Source organism: Acipenser ruthenus, chromosome 28 (genome assembly GCF_902713425.1).
Source record: "Acipenser ruthenus chromosome 28, fAciRut3.2 maternal haplotype, whole genome shotgun sequence".
Classification (NCBI taxonomy): domain Eukaryota; kingdom Metazoa; phylum Chordata; class Actinopteri; order Acipenseriformes; family Acipenseridae; genus Acipenser; species Acipenser ruthenus.
The window spans coordinates 3,358,692-3,377,164 of record NC_081216.1 but is presented as its reverse complement, the minus strand read 5'-3'; the positions used below and the strand labels follow the sequence as shown (position 1 = coordinate 3,377,164).

At 43.2% G+C, this 18,473-nt stretch overlaps 1 protein-coding gene across 1 annotated transcript in view; it reads left to right on the top strand.

The window, feature by feature from the left end:
• Positions 1-4,215: 4,215 nt before the first annotated feature.
• srcin1a (SRC kinase signaling inhibitor 1a) overlaps positions 4,216-18,473 on the top strand; it is a 75,275-nt gene continuing 61,017 nt past the window's right edge. Inside the window, 2 exon segments of the mRNA XM_059003357.1 lie at positions 4,216-4,594; positions 18,331-18,408. The gene's annotated coding sequence lies outside the window, so the exon portion shown is untranslated.

The window sequence follows — 18,473 nt, the reverse complement described above, 5'->3', positions numbered from 1 at the left end:
AGTGGGAGTGGGAGCGCGAGTGGGAGTGCGAGTGGGTGTGGGTGTACGAGTGGGAGTGGGAGAGCGAGTGGAGTACGAGTGGGAGTGGGAGTGCGAGTGGGAGTACGAGTGGGAGTGGGAGTGCGAGTGGAAGTGGGAGTGTCTCTGATTGTGTGTGTTTCTCTGTGAGTGAAGCTTTAGATCCTCTCTGTAGTTTTAGGTCTTTGTATTTAGGTCTCGCAGTATTGAGATGCACCTGTGCTGCCCTGCAGGCATAAAGTGACTAAACTAAATCAAACTAAAGAGTAACCACAATACATTTACACAGTAATTTAGCAGTTTTCCTTCCATGCTTTTCCCATGGTCATACTATGCATTTACCATGGTTTACCATGGTTTGTTTTTAATTTACTTGACCATACCTCTCTGTCCTTTACAATGCTTCCCTATACTTTACCATACCTCTCTGTCCTTTACAATGCTTGCCTATGCTTTACCATACCTCTCTGTGCTTTACAATGCTTCCCTATGCTTTACCAGACCTCTCTGTGCTTTACAATGCTTCCCTATGCTATACCATACCTTTCTGTGCTTTACCATGCTTCCCTATGCTTTATCATACCTCTCTGTGCTTCACAATGCTTTCACTGTACTTTATTACACTCTACTGTGCTTTTACTGTGGGGGACTCAGAAGCCTGCTGAATTATTTAACTGCTTGCTGGTGTGAGTGATTGGGTTACCGCTGCACAGAAACACAGAAACACAGAAACCCCGGCGCTCACAGTGTGCTGCGGGCTCAGGGGAGCTCCCAGGGCAGCTCACTCGTATTTGTTTGTTTTCTCCTGTTTACTTCTCTCCTTAACAGAAGCGAGGCCGGCCGCAGGTAAACCAGCACCCAGCTTCCAAGACAGGACCGCAGGGATCACCTTTATAAGGACGGGAGCGCCACTGCAACCATGAACCTGCAGAGGTGAGGAGAACTTTACACCTTAACTTTACAATAACTTTACATTAACTTTACATTAACTTTACATTAACAGGACGCTACAAGCCTTTTTTGTTTATGACTGTAAGCTCCCTGGGTAAGGGCGTCTGCTAAGAAATAAATACTAATAATAATAATAATAATAATAATAATAATAATAATAATAATAATAATAATAATAATACTGCCGCTGCACTGCTGTAAAAGTTTACTGCATCAAATGCGCCCAGTATTTGTGCAGATTCCCCCCATGCTTTTCCCATGATTTATACGCATTCAGGATCTGTTCTCCAGCACAGACACATATCTGAAGGAGGAAGCTGAAATGCTGTAGCTAACTATTAAAAAAATGAGTTTTCAGTTGATCAATTTCTTCTTCCTTATATAGGTACATTGCTATAACAATATAACAATATGTCTTGAAAGGCCTGTGCTCTGTGCCTGTGCTCTGTCTCTCTCTCTCAATTCAATTCAATTCAATTCAATAAGCTTTATTGGCATGACAGGAATAAACAAGTTTTGCCAAAGCAATTACAATGTATGAGAAAGAAAAACAAACATACAAACAGACAGGTACAGTGTCTCTCTCTTGTTTTGTTGTTCTTTAGAAGCAGCAGCTGGGCAGCACACTGTTCCATGCATTATTAACCAGCCAATTCGTTACCACCACCTCTCTCCCTCTCTCTCTCTCTCTTTCCCTCTCCCTCTCATCCCCTCCCCCTTTCTCTCTCCCTCTCTCCTTGTATCTCTCTCATGCTCGCGCTCTCCCTCCCTCTCTCCCTCACTCTTCCCTCCCTTTCTCACTCCCTCTTCCTCTCCCCTCTCTCTCTCTCCCCTCTTCCCCCTCCCTCTCTCTCTCTCCCCCTCTCTCTCCCTCTCTCTTCCCCCTCCCACCTCCCTCTCTCTCTCCCTCTCTCATCCCCTCCCCCTTTCTCACTCCCTCTTCCCCTCTCTCTCTCTCTCCCCCTCTCCCCCTCCCTCTCTCTCTCTCCCTCTCTCTCCCTCTCTCTTCCCCCTCCCACCTCCCTCTCTCTCTCCCTCTCTCATCCCCTCCCCCTTTCTCTCTCCCTCTCTCTCTCCTTGTCTCTCTCTCGTTTCGCTCTCTCTGTCCCTCTATTCCCCCTCCCCCTCTCCCTCTCTCAAACTCCCTCACTCTTCCCCTCCCCCTTTCTCTCTCTCCCTCTTCCCCTCCCCCTTTCTCTCCCTCTCTCTCTCCTTCTCTCTCTCTCGTGCTCTCTCCCTCTCTTCCCCCTCCCCCCCCTCCTCTCTCTCTCCCCCCCTCTCCCTCTCTCTCTCCCTCTCTCTCTCTCGATCCCTGGTACCTGCTCTCTGATCAGTTCTTCCTTCTCAGTTTCTTCTCAGCATTTCCTTTTCCCAGTGGAGAAGGAGGCAGGTTCTGCTGTTATCAACACGAGACACACAGCTTCTCTGTCAGGGTATTAATAATGTATTTCTGCTGACCCTGTTTAGTTCCCAGATTCTTTTTATCTGCGCCTCTGACCACCTCTCTCTCTCTTAGCACTGCTTCACAGGGAATGCATGGAATCAGAGCAGCCAACCCTTATAACAGCGATACAGCATAGCACAGCGATACAGCATAGCACAGCGATACAGCACAGCACAGCGATACAGCATAGCACAGCGATACAGCATAGCACAGCGATACAGCATAGCACAGAGATACAGCATAGCACAGCGATACATCATAGCACAGAGATACAACATAGCACAGAGATACAGCATAGCACAGCGATACAGCATAGCACAGCGATACAGCACAGCACAGAGATACAGCATAGCACAGCGATACAGCACAGCACAGAGATACAGCATAGCACAGCGATACAGCACAGCACAGAGATACAGCATAGCACAGCGATACAGCATAGCACAGCGATACAGCATAGCACAGAGATACAACATAGCACAGCGATACAGCATAGCACAGCGATACAGCATAGCACAGCGATACAGCACAGCACAGCGATACAGCATAGCACAGCGATACAGCATAGCACAGAGATACAGCATAGCACAGAGATACAACATAGCACAGCGATACAGCATAGCACAGCGATACAGCATAGCACAGCGATACAGCACAGAGATACAGCATAGCACAGCGATACAGCATAGCACAGCGATACAGCATAGCACAGCGATACAGCATAGCACAGAGATACAACATAGCACAGCGATACAGCTTAGAACAGAGATACAGCTTAGAACAGCGATACAGCTTAGAACAGTGATACAGCATAGCACAGCGATACAGCATAGCACAGCGATACAGCACAGCACAGCGATACAACATAGCACAGCGATACAGCACAGCGATACAGCATAGCACAGAGATACAGCATAGCACAGAGATACAGCTTAGAACAGTGATACAGCTTAGAACAGCGATACAGCATAGCACAGCGATACAGCTTAGAACAGAGATACAGCATACAACAGCATCCCCGCAGCACAGCACAGTATTGTAAAGCACAGAGAGGTATGGTAAAGCATAGGGAAGCATTGTAAAGCACAGAGAGGTCTGGTAAAGCATAGGGAGGCATTGTAAAGAACAGAGAGGTATGGTAAAGCATAGGGAAGCATTGTAAAGCACAGAGAGGTTTGGTAAAGCATAGGGAAGCATTGTAAAGCATAGAGAGGTATGATAAAGCATAGGGAAGCATTGTAAAGCACAGAGAGGTGTGGTAAAGCATAGGGAGGCATTGTAAAGCGCAGAGAGGTATGGTAAAGCATAGGGAAGCATTGTAAAGCACAGAGAGGTCTGGTAAAGCATAGGCAAGCATTGTAAAGCATAGAGAGGTATGGTAAAGCATAGGGAAGCATTGTAAAGCACAGAGAGGTATGGTAAAGCATAGGCAAGCATTGTAAAGCATAGAGAGGTATGATAAAGCATATTATAAAATATGGCAAACCACTGGAGTCACACTGCCTCCCTCCCTCCCTTGCTCCCAGCCCCTCTGCTCTAACACATTAAGCCCCTGTCCTCTCTCACTCCTCTCTGCTCTCAGTGCAGCGAGAGAAGGCAGTCCTTGCCCCTCTATTAGCCTTGATTAGAAGAACAGCTCTGAGCCCCATGCACACTGACTGGAGGAGGCACAGCCAACCAACAGCAACACAGGAGTATTGAGACACTGTACCTTTAAGAGAGAGAGAGAGAGAGAGAGAGAGAGAGAGAGAGAGAGAGAGAGAGAGAGAGAGAGAGAGAGAGAGAGAGAGAGAACACATTAATCTATCATGAGCATTTTTTTCCCCATTCATTCTTAGCTGTGCAGAGCATCCCTCCTGCACACACACACACACACAGACACACACACACACACACACACACAGACACAGTTATCCACAGACACGCTACAGCTACAATACTGAAACGTTTTCGGGTCTCAATGCGAGGAGTCTGGAGCTGAGACTTGTACGGAAGGAAGGAAGGAAGAAGGAAGGGAAGAAGAAGAAGAAGAAGAAGAAGAAGAAGAAGAAGAAGAAGAAGAAGAAGAAGAAGAAAAAGGGAGGAATAAACTCACAGCAAAGACAAGTGGGTCCAGGTTCACAATGGGCAATGCACCTTCACAAGGCATGTCTTCTATCTCCATGCATACTTAAGTAGCAGGTATTTTTTACTTGTGTGTTTCCAAATGCTGGTTACAAATCAGATAACTGATGCTTCAGTGCTTATTATTATTATTATTATTATTATTATTATTATTATTATTATTATTATTGACGTTGTTGTTGTTCTGATTATTTTTACTATTATTATTATCATTATAGTTTTTATTATTATTTTGTTTTTGCCGGTCCTCTGTGTCAGTGTGCGCTGCCCTGGCGACACAGTTTTGATCATGCGAGGAAGAAATACATTTAATTGCATTAGAAAAGAGAGAGAGAAAGAGAGAGAGAGAGAGAGAGAGAGAGAGGGATGAAGAATGGTGGTGCTCTTGCATGCTCATGTAGCAGAGCAGGGAGAGAGAAGGAGGAAGCGAGTAGGAGAGAGGGAGAGAGGGAGAAGGAAATACTAGCCACACAGCCAGTTTTACGATTGGTTTATGAAGCCGAGAGAGAGAGAGAGAGAGAGAGAGAGAGAGAGAGAGAGAGAGAGAGAGAGAGAGAGAGGAGGACAGGGTGACACTGGGGTGCTGCTGTTTGATATTTTGCTGACAGAGAGAAAAAGAGAGAAGAGGGAGAGAGGGAACATGAGAGTGTGAGAGATACTGTACTGCACTAGAGAAAGAGGCAGGAATAGACATTTACACTGTGCAAATATTTATATTCACTGTACATATATATATATATATATATATATATATATATATATATATATATATATATATATATATATATATATATTTATGGGGAATAGATATTTGTGTGTAAAGAAATATATGTGCAAAGAGAGACAGGGTGTTATCTTATGCAGAGGGAGAGGGTGAGAGGGAAAGAGGGAGAGGGAGACGGAGATGAGAGAATCGCTTTAGATTTTGCTGAGAGAGAGATTGAAGGACTGGTGTACAGAGAGACAGGTGGAGGGAGGGAGGGGTAGTGGGAAGGAGGGAGAAATGGAGGGAGAGATGAAGGGAGTGAGATGGAGGGAGAGGTGGAGGGAGGGAGGTGGAGGGAGTGAGAGGTAGACGGAGTGAGGTGGAGGGAGAGGTGGAGGTGGAGATAGTGAGGTGGAGGGAGAGAGAGGTAGAGGGAGGGATGTGGAGGTGGAGATAGTGAGGTGGAGGGAGGTGGAGATATTGAGGTGGAGGGAGAGAGAGGTGGAGATAGTGAGGTGGAGGGAGAGAGAGGTAGAGGGAGGGATGTGGAGGGAGAGAGAGGTGGAGATATTGAGGTGGAGGGAGAGAGAGGTGGAGGGAGGGATGTGGAGGGAGAGGTGGAGGTGGAGATAGTGAGGTGGAGGGAGAGAGAGGTGGAGATATTGAGGTGGAGGGAGAGAGAGGTGGAGGGAGGGATGTGGAGGGAGAGGTGGAGGTGGAGATAGTGAGGTGGAGGGAGAGAGAGGTGGAGATAGTGAGGTGGAGGGAGAGAGAGGGAGAGAGATAGATGTAGAGGGAGTGAGGTGGAGGGAGGTGGAGGGAGTGAGGTGGAGGGAGAGAGAGAGGTGGAGGGAGTGAGGTGGAGGGAGTGAGAGAGGTGGATGGAGTGAGGTGGAGTGAGGTGGAGAACTCTACTGTGGGTCGGGTGCCCGGGTGCTTGTCTTCATTGCATTTTTTATGCTTGTTTTTTCTTTTCTCTGCTGTTTGTTTTTGCCTATGGTCTCAAAGGGAAATGACAGCCTTGTTGCCGTGGAGAAAGAATTACTAGGGGGATGAGACAGGAGAGGGATAGGACAGAGAGGAGATGGAGAGAGAGGGGAGAGGGGATGAGACAGGAGAAGAGGGATTGAAGTGGGAAGCATGCAAATATATTTGACATGTTATTGAAGCGAGGTACATATTATAAGTACCAGAATGCTTTATATATATATATATATATATATATATATATATATATATATATATATATATATATATATATATATATATATATATATATATAAACTAGCACATCCAGTCCTGGGGTTCAGAACTCCGCTCAATGAAGTCTATTATTATTACCGTATTAATATTGAAATGATCAGGAGCCAGGAGTTAGAAACTCACACTAGCCCTGCTGCTGCGCCCGGTCCTGGGGTTCAAAGCTCCCTCCACTGGTTCAGGTATATAATTGAAATGACCAAGTAGATGGCCAGCGTTTGAACAATCAGACCCTTACTAAATCTACTCTGAATTAACTGATTCACCACACTATGTGAACAAGTCTCACCCGTAAATCTTTACATTTTTACTAATCGGGCTTGCGGGTGTAGCTATAAGGGAGAAACAATTATTTAAAATATTTTGAATATTCGTCAATTATAACCTTCGCGCCGTTGCGTTTCTCGTGCGCGAGGTAGATGCTCTCGCGCAGTGGCTCCCGGCTTCAACCTTCCTCGAGCTTATATAGTTACTTACCTCAGAGACACAGCGGAGGACAGTGACGGGATTTTAATTAATTCATCTTCAAAAATTAATAAATTAAAGTATCTTTAGGTTACTATAACTGATCAATACCACCGGCATACCTCGGTAAGTTTAACTTGGGTTTTGAACCGATTATTTTTGCTGACTTTTTATTTCAGGTAGAAAATACACGGACAGTCACAACGTCTGTGTAAAGAAAATATAGCGTAGGCGCGCGTGTATATTCTGTCCAATCGCTTTTCCTTAAAAAAAAAGTATATTGACTGTATTTTTCATATTCTAATTTTGAAAAGATAAATAAATAAATGGAGAATGAAGTGGTTTGTTGTTATCCGCTTTTCGTTTTTAAATTCTGAATTACCCGTTTTCTCCGACTACGTGAGTGTGCTCGTCTCTGTGCCCCTGTGTACGTGTCCTCTCAGTGCGTGTGTTTCTGCTTGCCTGCGTGTGAATTGAGGATACATTTTAACTGCAGAGGACACTGGGACACCTATCAGTTCCCAGTGGAGCTACAAGGTTTCTGACCTACAATTATTCTGTTTCCTCGTCATGGATTAGGAGGGAGGGGTTGGGTAACATACCCTGGAACTAAACTGCACAGAGGCTGGCTGTAACCTGCTGTACAGCCCTGCATTCCCTAACAGAAAAGGTGCTCCCTCCAGTCCAGGGCAGGGCTGAGGCATGGAGACTGAACTGCTCCCTCCCTCCCTCTCTTCCTCCCTCTTTTGCCTCCTAAGAGAAAGGGTGTTTAACACAGTAAAAGCATAGCAATACAGTGTTAATAAAGCACAGTGAAAGCACAGTAAAGCATAGGTAAGCACTGTAAAGTCCAGAGAGGTATAGTAAAGTAAATGCCTACTATAACCATGGGGAAAGCATTTGGGAAGAATTTTGCAAATTTGTTTAAACTTTAATAAGGGTCACAAAAAAAAAGTTAAAATTCTTTTTCATCTCCTGTAATTTATTCTCATATCAGGGGAATATACAAAACAAACAGCTGTCCTTCTGCAGTAGGTCTGCAGACAATTCACCCCCTCCCTGCATCCCAATAGCTCCCCCCCCCCCCCCCCCCCCCCCGCTCCCTGGCATTCGCTAACTTATTGAACTGCAGTCAGATTCGTGGGTTTATAAATGAGCAGCCCACCTCATGTGGAGCTCTGCCTGACACCTCATTGCATTGCTTTGAAATTCAGAGGCTCTGCCTGCAGAAACTGAGCACGATGCAGCCAACAGGCCCCTTACAACGCCTTCAGGAATCAATTAGGGCGATCTAACTCTTAGAAGAGTAAACCACAATATTTTTGCATTTTTAACATGCTTTCCCCATGATTATTGTATGCTTTACTATAGTTTACCCTGGTTTGCTATGGTTTTTTTTTTAATATGCTTTGTCTCTCTGTGCTTTACAAGGCTTGCCTATGCTTTACCAAACCTCTCTGTGTTTTACAATGCTTCCCTATGCTTTATCACACCTCTCTGCTTCACAATGCTTCCCTATGCTTTACCATACCTCTCTGTGTTTTACAATGCTTCCCTATGCTTTACCATACCTCTCTGTGCTTTATAATGCTTCCTATGCTTTACCATACCTCTCTGTGCTTTACAATGCTTCCCTATGCTTTACCAGACCTCTCTGTGCTTTACAATGCTTCCCTATGCTTTACCATACCTCTCTGTGCTTTACAATGCTTCCCTATGCTTTACCATACCTCTCTGTGCTTTACAATGTTTCCATATGCTTTACCATACCTCGCTGTGCTTTACAATGCTTCCCTATGCTTTACCATACCTCTCTGTGCTTTACAATGCTTCCCTATGCTTTACCATACCTCTCTGTGCTTTACAATGCTTCCCTATGCTTTACCAGACCTCTCTGTGCTTTACAATGCTTCCCTATGCTTTCACTGTGTTTTATTACACTCTGCTGTGCTTTTACTATGGACTCTTTTATAAGGGTTAGTGTACCATGGTTTTTAATAGAAGTCTTTCTCAGTGTCTTCAGACTATTACAATTGAGTGTTTAGTAGTTATGGATGATGTATCTGTTATTCTAGAAATGGCCACTAGGGGTTGGGGTGCACCTGTAATTTCTGTCTCCCCTCCAACACATTTACAGTCAGAGGGGACCGGAATTAGAGTCGCTCAACCTCTCTTGGTTACCTTTCAAACCACTTTCTCATCTCTGAGCTACTGTATTGGGAGTCTTTTCAGAAGCTCCCTCTGAGGATGCTCTCTGTTAAATTTAGAAACACTGAAAGAAACGTAATAAATTCAGTGACAGAGGTTTGGACTAGAAGTCTTTCCCAGTGTCTTCAGACAGACATTCAGAATGTATTACTATTGAGTATTTAATATTGATTGCTGTCCCCCCCGCAACACATTTACAAGCACTAAAAGAAACTTAATAAATTAAATGACAGACTTTCTCAGTGGCTTTGTACTATCATTGAAGACACTGAGAAAGACTTCTAGTCGAAATGTATGTCATTTCATCTATTAGGTTTCTTTGAGTATTTTTGAATTCAGCACTATTGAGTGTCTTATGGTTCTGGATGTGCTCTGTTCAGTGGGGTGGCCACACCCCGTCGACTATCTGCACCACACAGCAATCTGAATTCCTTCCTCTTTGCTTAAAGACATTTCACAGCTGAGAGAAGCAGTGATATTGACAGTCGGGTCTGTGAGGATACCTGGGCTCTGGGACACAGTATTTATTTCTTCTCTGGCTCCCCCCCTGTGATGCTGTTGCTAGGGAGCTGGACTCCACTAATCCCTGCCGGGTTATCTATGGGAAATGAGGGAATTCTCAGATCAATCGCTGTGTAAATTAAGGATTAGAGGGAAGCAGCTCAATCAATTTCTTAGTGAGGTGAAAAGAAGTGCATTCAGGATTCATGATGGCGTGTTTATTATTATTAATATAATTTTTTATTATTGGTATAATTAAAAGACATGGTTTTCGCACACGCACACACACACGTATCTATACTATATATATATATATATATATATATATATATATATATATACATATATTTAACAAGAAACATAATTTTAATAATAATAATACTAATAATAATAATAATAATAATACAAAAAAAGATGCTTAACTAGTGATAATGCTTTCTATGTCTGGATGATATAGAACTGCATCTATAGTTAGCCCCCAATGCACAGTCAGTGCCTATGCTCCATTGACGATGTTTCTAATAATGTGTCCAGACCAGCGCTTGCAGCTGGAGTTTATCTGAGACGCGCAGGCTTTGAGATAATGGTTGACACCGCCTCACTGAGTGACTGCTTTTAGTACAAAGAAAGGGCTGGAAATCAAACACCTATCATGGTTTTAATTCTTTTCATGACTCTACATGACTAGGTAACCCCCTGGTAGCCCATTCCATCCCCTCCCCACTCTCTGTGTGAAGAAGTGTCCCCTTCCCTCTGTCCTCAGTCTGTCTCCTCTTAATTTCCACACTGCGTGTCCTCTGCTCCTGGTTTCTGTGCTGTGCTTCAAGCATTGGTTCAGGTTAAACTCTCTCAACTCCTTTTAAGATTTTGCTTTAAGATTAGATTGAACATAGTAGCGCATTGTAGTTCATCAAGTGGTTCATGAATCATGAATGCAGAATAAGTGTGTTTTATAGCAGCATGGATACATACTCTATCTATCCCATTTCATTTCTGTCTTTCAACAAAAATGCACCTTCATTAAATGATCATTTGTCTTATCGTGCTTCATACGTCAGGACCATCGCAAGGATGGTATCGTGAGCTGCATATCGGGATAGGTATAGTATCGGGACATTAGGGTATCGTTACAACCCTGAATTCTCCCAGTGGAGCAGTTTTAGCTGAAGATGCTGCAGAGCCCCAGTAATGAATGCTCTGTCAGGCTGTGAGCGAGAGGATTGGCTTCAGGGGGAATCAGGAGCAAAGCAGAGTCAATTGAGAAGAAATAATAATTTATTCTGCTGTACGTGATGCATTCACCGCCTGGAGGGGGGCAGTGAATGCAGGTGGTTAGAGCTGAGGAGGGACTGGGAGGGAGGGAGGGAGGCAGTGTCGCTCTAGTGGTTAGAACTGAGAGACGGGGAGGAGGGAGGCAGTGTGGCTTTTGTGGTTAGAGCTGAGAGACTGGGAGGGAGGGAAAGTTAATAAGGAAAACTTTTATAAAGGTGAGTCCATGGTTTGTTTTTTTGAATATGCTTTATCATACCTCTCTGTGCTTTACCACGTTTTCACTGTGCTTTATAACACTCTGCTGTGCTTTTACTGTTGGAAATTTTTACAAGAGTGAGCATGGGAAATAATGATCTAAGCAGAATTGCCACAGACAGTTGAGAGACGAAACATTCAGGTAATGCAGCCTAGATGGAAAGTAACTCTCTCTCTCAGCTGCCTGTTTAGCTGAGCAGTGATACAGCAGCTCTGCCCCTCTAAGGCTGGCTGTCAGGAGTGATTCTTGTTGCTTTGCGCTTGTTAAAGCAAGCTTGTTTTAATACAATTGTACAAGGAGCGAGATAGCCTGTGACTATTGGACTATCAGACTTACAGACAATGTTTTTTAAAGATGTTTACACTGTGCCCGGGGCAGAACTGCGATGAAAACAAGTCGAGTGTACCATTGTTTCTTATAAACTGCCTGGACAATTTATTAGGACCTGGCTGTGTGTCTTGTTCCCTGCACCCAACAGTGTAACCTCACGGCTGTTTTCAAGACGATAATGCACCCGTCCACAGTGGTGGAATTGGGAACGATTTGAGAAGCGAGACAGAGAGACTTTCTTTTTTTTTTCTTTTTTAAATGTAGTTGTCGCCAATTGTTTTTTTTTTTTTATCATTTTGTCCCCAATTTGGAATTTGCAATTATTTTTTAGGCTCAGCTCACTGCTACCACCCCCGCGTTGACTTGGTAGTGGCGAAGACGAACACACACTGTCCTCCGAAGCGTGTGCCGTCAGCCGACCACTTATTTTCACACTGCAGACTCACCATGCAGTCCCCCAGAGCTACAGCGTCGGAGGAAAACGCAGCTCTGGGCAGCTTACAGGCAGGCCCGCAGGCGCCCGGCCAGTCTACAGGGGTCACTGGTGCACAGTGAGCAGAGGACACCCTGGCCGACCTAAGCCCCCCGCCCCCCCCCAGGCGGCGCTCGACCAATTGTGCGCCGCCCCCTGGGCGCTCCAGTCCATGGTTGGCAGTGGAATAGCCTGGACTCGAACCGGCGACGTCCAGGCTATAGAGCGCAATCTGCACCCCACGCGGAGCACCTTTACTGGATGCGCCACTCAGGAGCCCTACAGAGAGACTTTCTGGCATCTTCCATTGACACCACAATCCCAAGCACGTTTGGGATGAACTTTAACAAAGCATCCGACGTGAAATTGCGCGGAGAGTGTTAATTACACTACCATTTCTTGAGAATTATACATCCTTGTTGCCTAGTTCCATCTCAGTAATGCTCAATAAAAACATGGGGTAAAACTGCAAAATTGCTGTGCATATTTACTGTGGTAAAAAGGATATTTATGTATAGAGGGAGGGAAATAGTACTCCCATATATACCTAGTGAGAGACAGTATACTGTGCATTCAACACTATCACTGCAGTCCTCTCTCTGTATGTCTTCGTATGTCGAAACTATTATGTTAGAGACCCGGTTTGTGTTCCTGTTTGATTTAGTTTGGCTAGTTTTCCTCTCTCTTTTTCTCTTTCTCTGTTTCTATCTCTCTGTCTCTCTCTATGTCTCTGTCTCTCTCTCTCTCTCTCTCTCTCTCTCTCTCTCTCAGTGCAGTGAAGTGGAAAGCAGGCAGGCAGGCAGGCAGGCAGGCAGGCAGGGAGGGAGGGAGGGAGGCAGGTGGACTCTTGCTGGGAGACTAAGTGCTTTCGAGCCCTTTAGCAATCGGACCGCTCAGCGAGGATATCCTTAATGGCAGCCAAGCGAAAAGGGAAAGATTAAAAAAAACTATTACAAGCCAGGATGTGTATTTAAAAAAAAAAAAAAAAGAAATGAATAAATAAATATATTTCCATTTTTTTTTACCCCAGATTAAATGTTTTTATTCTGTAGACCCTGCTACACTTTATAACTATATAAATATCGTGCAAATACCTAGAAATACATCAAAGTGCCCCGGGTGAAATAGGGACAAGTGCTGGTTCTGTGGGCTATTCTGTGAAAGGTTAAGTCACATGGAGCTTTTTGTGTGGGTCTGTATGTGTCTGTGTGTGTGTGTGTGTGTGTGTGTGTGTTTACAGTATTTTAAAAGAAGCAAAGCAGACAGACAGGTTGCTCAGCAGGAAGTGTGTTGACTGGCAGAGGACAGAGATTTCAATGGCTAGTATTCTATTTTATTTTTTTGACCGCTCGGCAGACAAAATCGGGGTGTGTATTGCTCGGAATGAGACTCGCTCAATCGGGGAAACCGGGAATTACAGGAAAAGCACCCAGCATTCCAAGTGGGGAAAAGTATCCGCAGTGAGTATCGTTATTGCTTAAATGAAGGCTGTAAGTCTACCTTTAATAGGTTAACGGCTGGTTGTAGTACAAGTCTTGGATTACTTTACCTAATATAGCATTAATGGGCAGTCCTTGATCAGTGCAATGAGGGTCTGGAAGACCTAAACGTTTAAAGCAGTGGTCTCAACCCTGGTCCCGGGACCCCCAGTGTCTTCTGGTTTTCATTCCAACTGAGCTCTCAGTTACTTAACCAAACCCATAATTAAACAAATAATTTGTGTAATTAGGGCTTTTAATTGTTCTCAACTCCTAATAAGTTGCAGATTTCACGTTATTTATACGATTTTACAATGAATTTGAAATCTCCCAACTGTTTAAGAGCTGAGAACAATTGAAACGACCTAATTAAGCAAATAATTTGTTCAATTATGGGTTTAGTTAAGTAATTGAGAGCTCAGTTAGAATGAAAACCAGAAGACACTGGGGTCTGAGGACCGGGGTTGAAAACCACAGCTTTAAAAGATTTGTGAAAGCGTTTGTTTAAAACTTTTCAAATTTGGAGCGAGAAGGGTGAAATTCAGCATGTACTATATAGCCATCTTTATATTTAGCTTTTGAGTTTTTATTGATTTTCAGACCACAGTGGTTTACGATGCAGCAAATCTGTAAATGGTGAAACTTTTGGGAAAAAAAAAAAAGTGCGCTTGTGGGGAGGGTATTTAAATCGGTTTAGATCTATTGATTATTCACAACTATTATTATTATTATTATTATTATTATTATTATTATTATTATTATTATTATTATTATTATTATTATTATTATTGTTGTAGTTGTTATTTAGAATAGTATTCTACATGGATACAGGGATTAATTTGATATGCAATTACACACTGATTGAAGTTCAATTCTATGTTATTACAGTCAATAAATTTGCAATTGGGGTGCTTTTGTGTAGCTCATGTTCTATATGCATGTTGAGTATGTTTATTAAGACTTATATCCTCAGCGATGTAATTAAGTTTAGGATTAGTACTGTTATTTTGTCATTTTCATATGGTTATTTTTTTGTTAATTACTTATTTATGCCACTCTATACAAAGCGCTACCTTATTACTTTTATAAATATAGATACAAACAACATACTGTACATTAAACTCTCTCTCTCTCTCTCTCTCTCTCTCTCTCTCTCTCTCGCTCATATATATATATATATATATATATATATATATATATATATATATATATAAAGTTGTAGTCAAAAGTTTACATACCCCAATGGAAATGTATAATTTCTAGAAATCTCTCGAAAACAAATAGTTATAGAAAAAATGTTTTGTAGCAAAAGTTTTGCTTTTGTGGCTGAGGGAAAAAGTTACAAGAAATAGATGTATACAATTATTTATTACAGCAATCCAAAAACTCAAAAAATGCTAATTTAAAAGTATTCATACCCTGACAAGGAAAATTAAATTAATAGCTAGTTGAGGCACCTTTAGCAACAATAACCTGTTTTAAACGATTAGGATATTTGTCTATGAGCTTTTGGCGTGATTCTTTAGTGATTTTTGGCCATTCTTCAACTCAAAATTGTTCCAGTTCATTCAGATTCCGAGGACTTCTCTTGTGCACACAGCCTTCTTCAACTCATACCAAAGATTCTCAATCGGATTTAGATTGGGACTTTGACTAGGCCATTCCTGAACCTTGATTGTATTCTTCTTTAACCATTCTGAAGTAGATTTTGATGTGTGCTTTGGATCGTTGTTGTGTTGGAACGTCCAGTTGCGCTTTAAACCAAGTTTTGTAGCGGAGGGTTTCATTGGCCAATATCTTTTGGTATGCTATGGAATCCATTTTGCCATGTATTGGAACTAAATTTCCTGTGCCATTAGAGGAAAACCAGCCCTATAGAAGGATATTACCACCTCCATGCTTGACAGTAGGTATGGTGTTCTTTTCTTTGTATGCCTCACCAGACTTAATCCAAACATAACAACTATCAGCGTGACCAAATAGCTCGATTTTTGTTTCATCACATCAAAAAACCTTTGACCAGAACTCATATCCATCATTCAAATTACGTTTTGCAAATTTTAAGCTATTGTCCTTGTGACGTTTTCCTAAGAGTGGCTTTTTCCTTGGCCTGTAACCACTGAAACCCCAGTCCCAGTTGCAGCCAATTCACTTTGAATATCTTTGGCAGTCAATCTCGTATCTTCCTCACAATTCTTCTACTTGTTCTTGGTGAAAGAACCTTCTTTCTTCCAGACCGAGGGAGCGTTGTGACAGTGCCATGAGTTGAAATTGGGATACTCAAATCCTTGGAAACCTTCTTGTACCCTTCTCCAGCTTTATGATAATAAATAATTTTCTACCTGAGGTCTTCAGATAGCTCTTTACATTTTCCCATATTGACTTATTGGTAATGACAGCAATCATCCTATGCCTAACCCTTTCATACACTCTAAGAATGTTCACCTACAATTCAGCATTTTCTAGACTTTTCTAGAATTAGGTTCTGCATTATCATATTGACATTTCTAGCATCTTGTAGACAATACTATCATAGCATCAAAGGGTATGAATACTTTTGAATTAGCATTTTGGGGGGTTTGCAAAACAATTTGTGGAATAAATAATTGTAAACTTTTGACTACAACTGTATATATATATATATATATATATATATATATATATATATATATATAGACACAGAATGAAGGAAGGACGTGGTCCTTTGAATTGCTGTCTGTGTAGTTATGTTCTTATGCACTTGTGTTCACACTGCAGTCCCCTTGGGCAAAACCTGACAAATCCTGTCATGCAACAAAAAAAAAGAAAAAGAAAAAAAAAAACCTTTTTAGAAGCTGAATTTGAATTTGAAAGGAAGAGAGGGGGAGAGAGAGGGGGAGGAGATGATATGGGAAAATGAGCAAGAAAGAGGGGGAAGTGAGAAAGAGAAAACAAGAAAAAGAGAGAAAGTATGAGCAATGAAGATAGACGTCAAGCGAGAGAGAGAGTTAGAGAGAGTGTTAAAGAGGTGGGTCTTTTAGCAAACATCCTTCCCCATTGACTCCACTTGACTGCTCCTCTGAAAGGCAATCTTTATAACGGCACTGAGGGCACTTGAAGGACATTTGATAGAAGCAGCAGGGATGAGCAGAGCACAGAGCTTCCGTTTCTGTTTAAAATGAAAAGTAACGGCCCTTGACAGCACACACACACACTGACACGCACACACACACTGACACGCACAGACACACTGACATGCACACACACACTGACACGCACACACACACTGACACGCACAGACACACTGACATGCACAGCCACACTGACACGCACAGACACAACACACTGACACACACAGACACAACACACTGACACACACAGACACAACACACTGACATGCACACACACGCTGACATGCACAGACACAACACACTGACACGCACACACACACTGACATGCACACACATACTGACACGCACACACACACTGACACGCGCACACACACTGACACGCCCAGACACAACACACTGACACACACACACACACACTGACACGCACACACACACTGACACGCACAGACACAACACACTGACACACACAGACACAACACACTGACATGCACACACACGCTGACATGCACAGACACAACACACTGACACGCACACACACACTGACATGCACACACATACTGACACGCACACACACACTGACACGCACAGACACACTGACACGCCCAGACACAACACACTGACATGCACAGACACACTGACACGCCCAGACACAACACACTGACACGCACAGACACTCTGACACGCACAGACACAACACACTGACACGCCCAGACACAACACACTGACACGCACAGACACTCTGACACGCACAGACACAACACACTGACACGCCCAGACACAACACACTGACATGCACACACACGCTGACATGCACAGACACAACACACTGACACGCACACACACGCTGACACGCACAGACACAACACACTGACACGCACACACACACTGACACACACACACACACATATTGACACGCACAGGCACAACACACTGACATGCACACACACACTGACACGCAACACACTGACATGCACCGACACAACACACATTGACACACACGCACAGACACACACATGCAGACACTGACATGCACACAGGCACACTGACACACACGCACACACTGACATGCACAGACACAACACACTGACACACACACACACACATTGACACACACACACTGACACGCACAGACACACTGACACACACGCACACTGACAATGACAGACACACACACACACTGACACGTACACACACGCACACACTGATGCACACACACACGCTGACTGGTGCACACGCACAGACACACACCCAGGCACACACACACACACCCTTACTCACAGAGGCTGCAGCCCCACCATTATAAAAGCCATTCATTCATTCACTAGCGTTCACTGCAATCTAGCGTTTCAGTGTTACTATCGAGGTGAAACTAGAAGAAACTGAATCACGCTGACAAAAGTGTAGGCTATTCACTGTATATTTTGCAAATTTTGAAAGAAGGACTTTTCTTGCACAAAAGAAGTAGTTTCCTAAGTAATTAACTCTTTTTTTTTTTAAAGGGCACAATGTTTACATGTTTTTTTTTATTTTTTATTAGTGCTCCCTTACCTTTTTATGGTGTTTGCATATTACAAAAATAAAAACATGGCAAACCATAGTAAATGTGGTAAATGCATGGGAAAAGCATGGGGAAAAACTGCAAACGTGCAAATGTACCTGCGATGAACTTTTGAAAGGGTAACAGTGAGGTGAAGATAGTCTCTGGTTTCTGTGTGTGTGTGTGTGTGTTACACAGGCCCGCAGACTGCCCAGGCTAACGATGGGGGCCCCAATCAGTGTTTCTGTGGACTGCCTGATTACACAGCGTGTATAGGTTAGTGAGACACATTATAACTATAATATATATTATATATACTGTATATGTGGAGACATTATTAT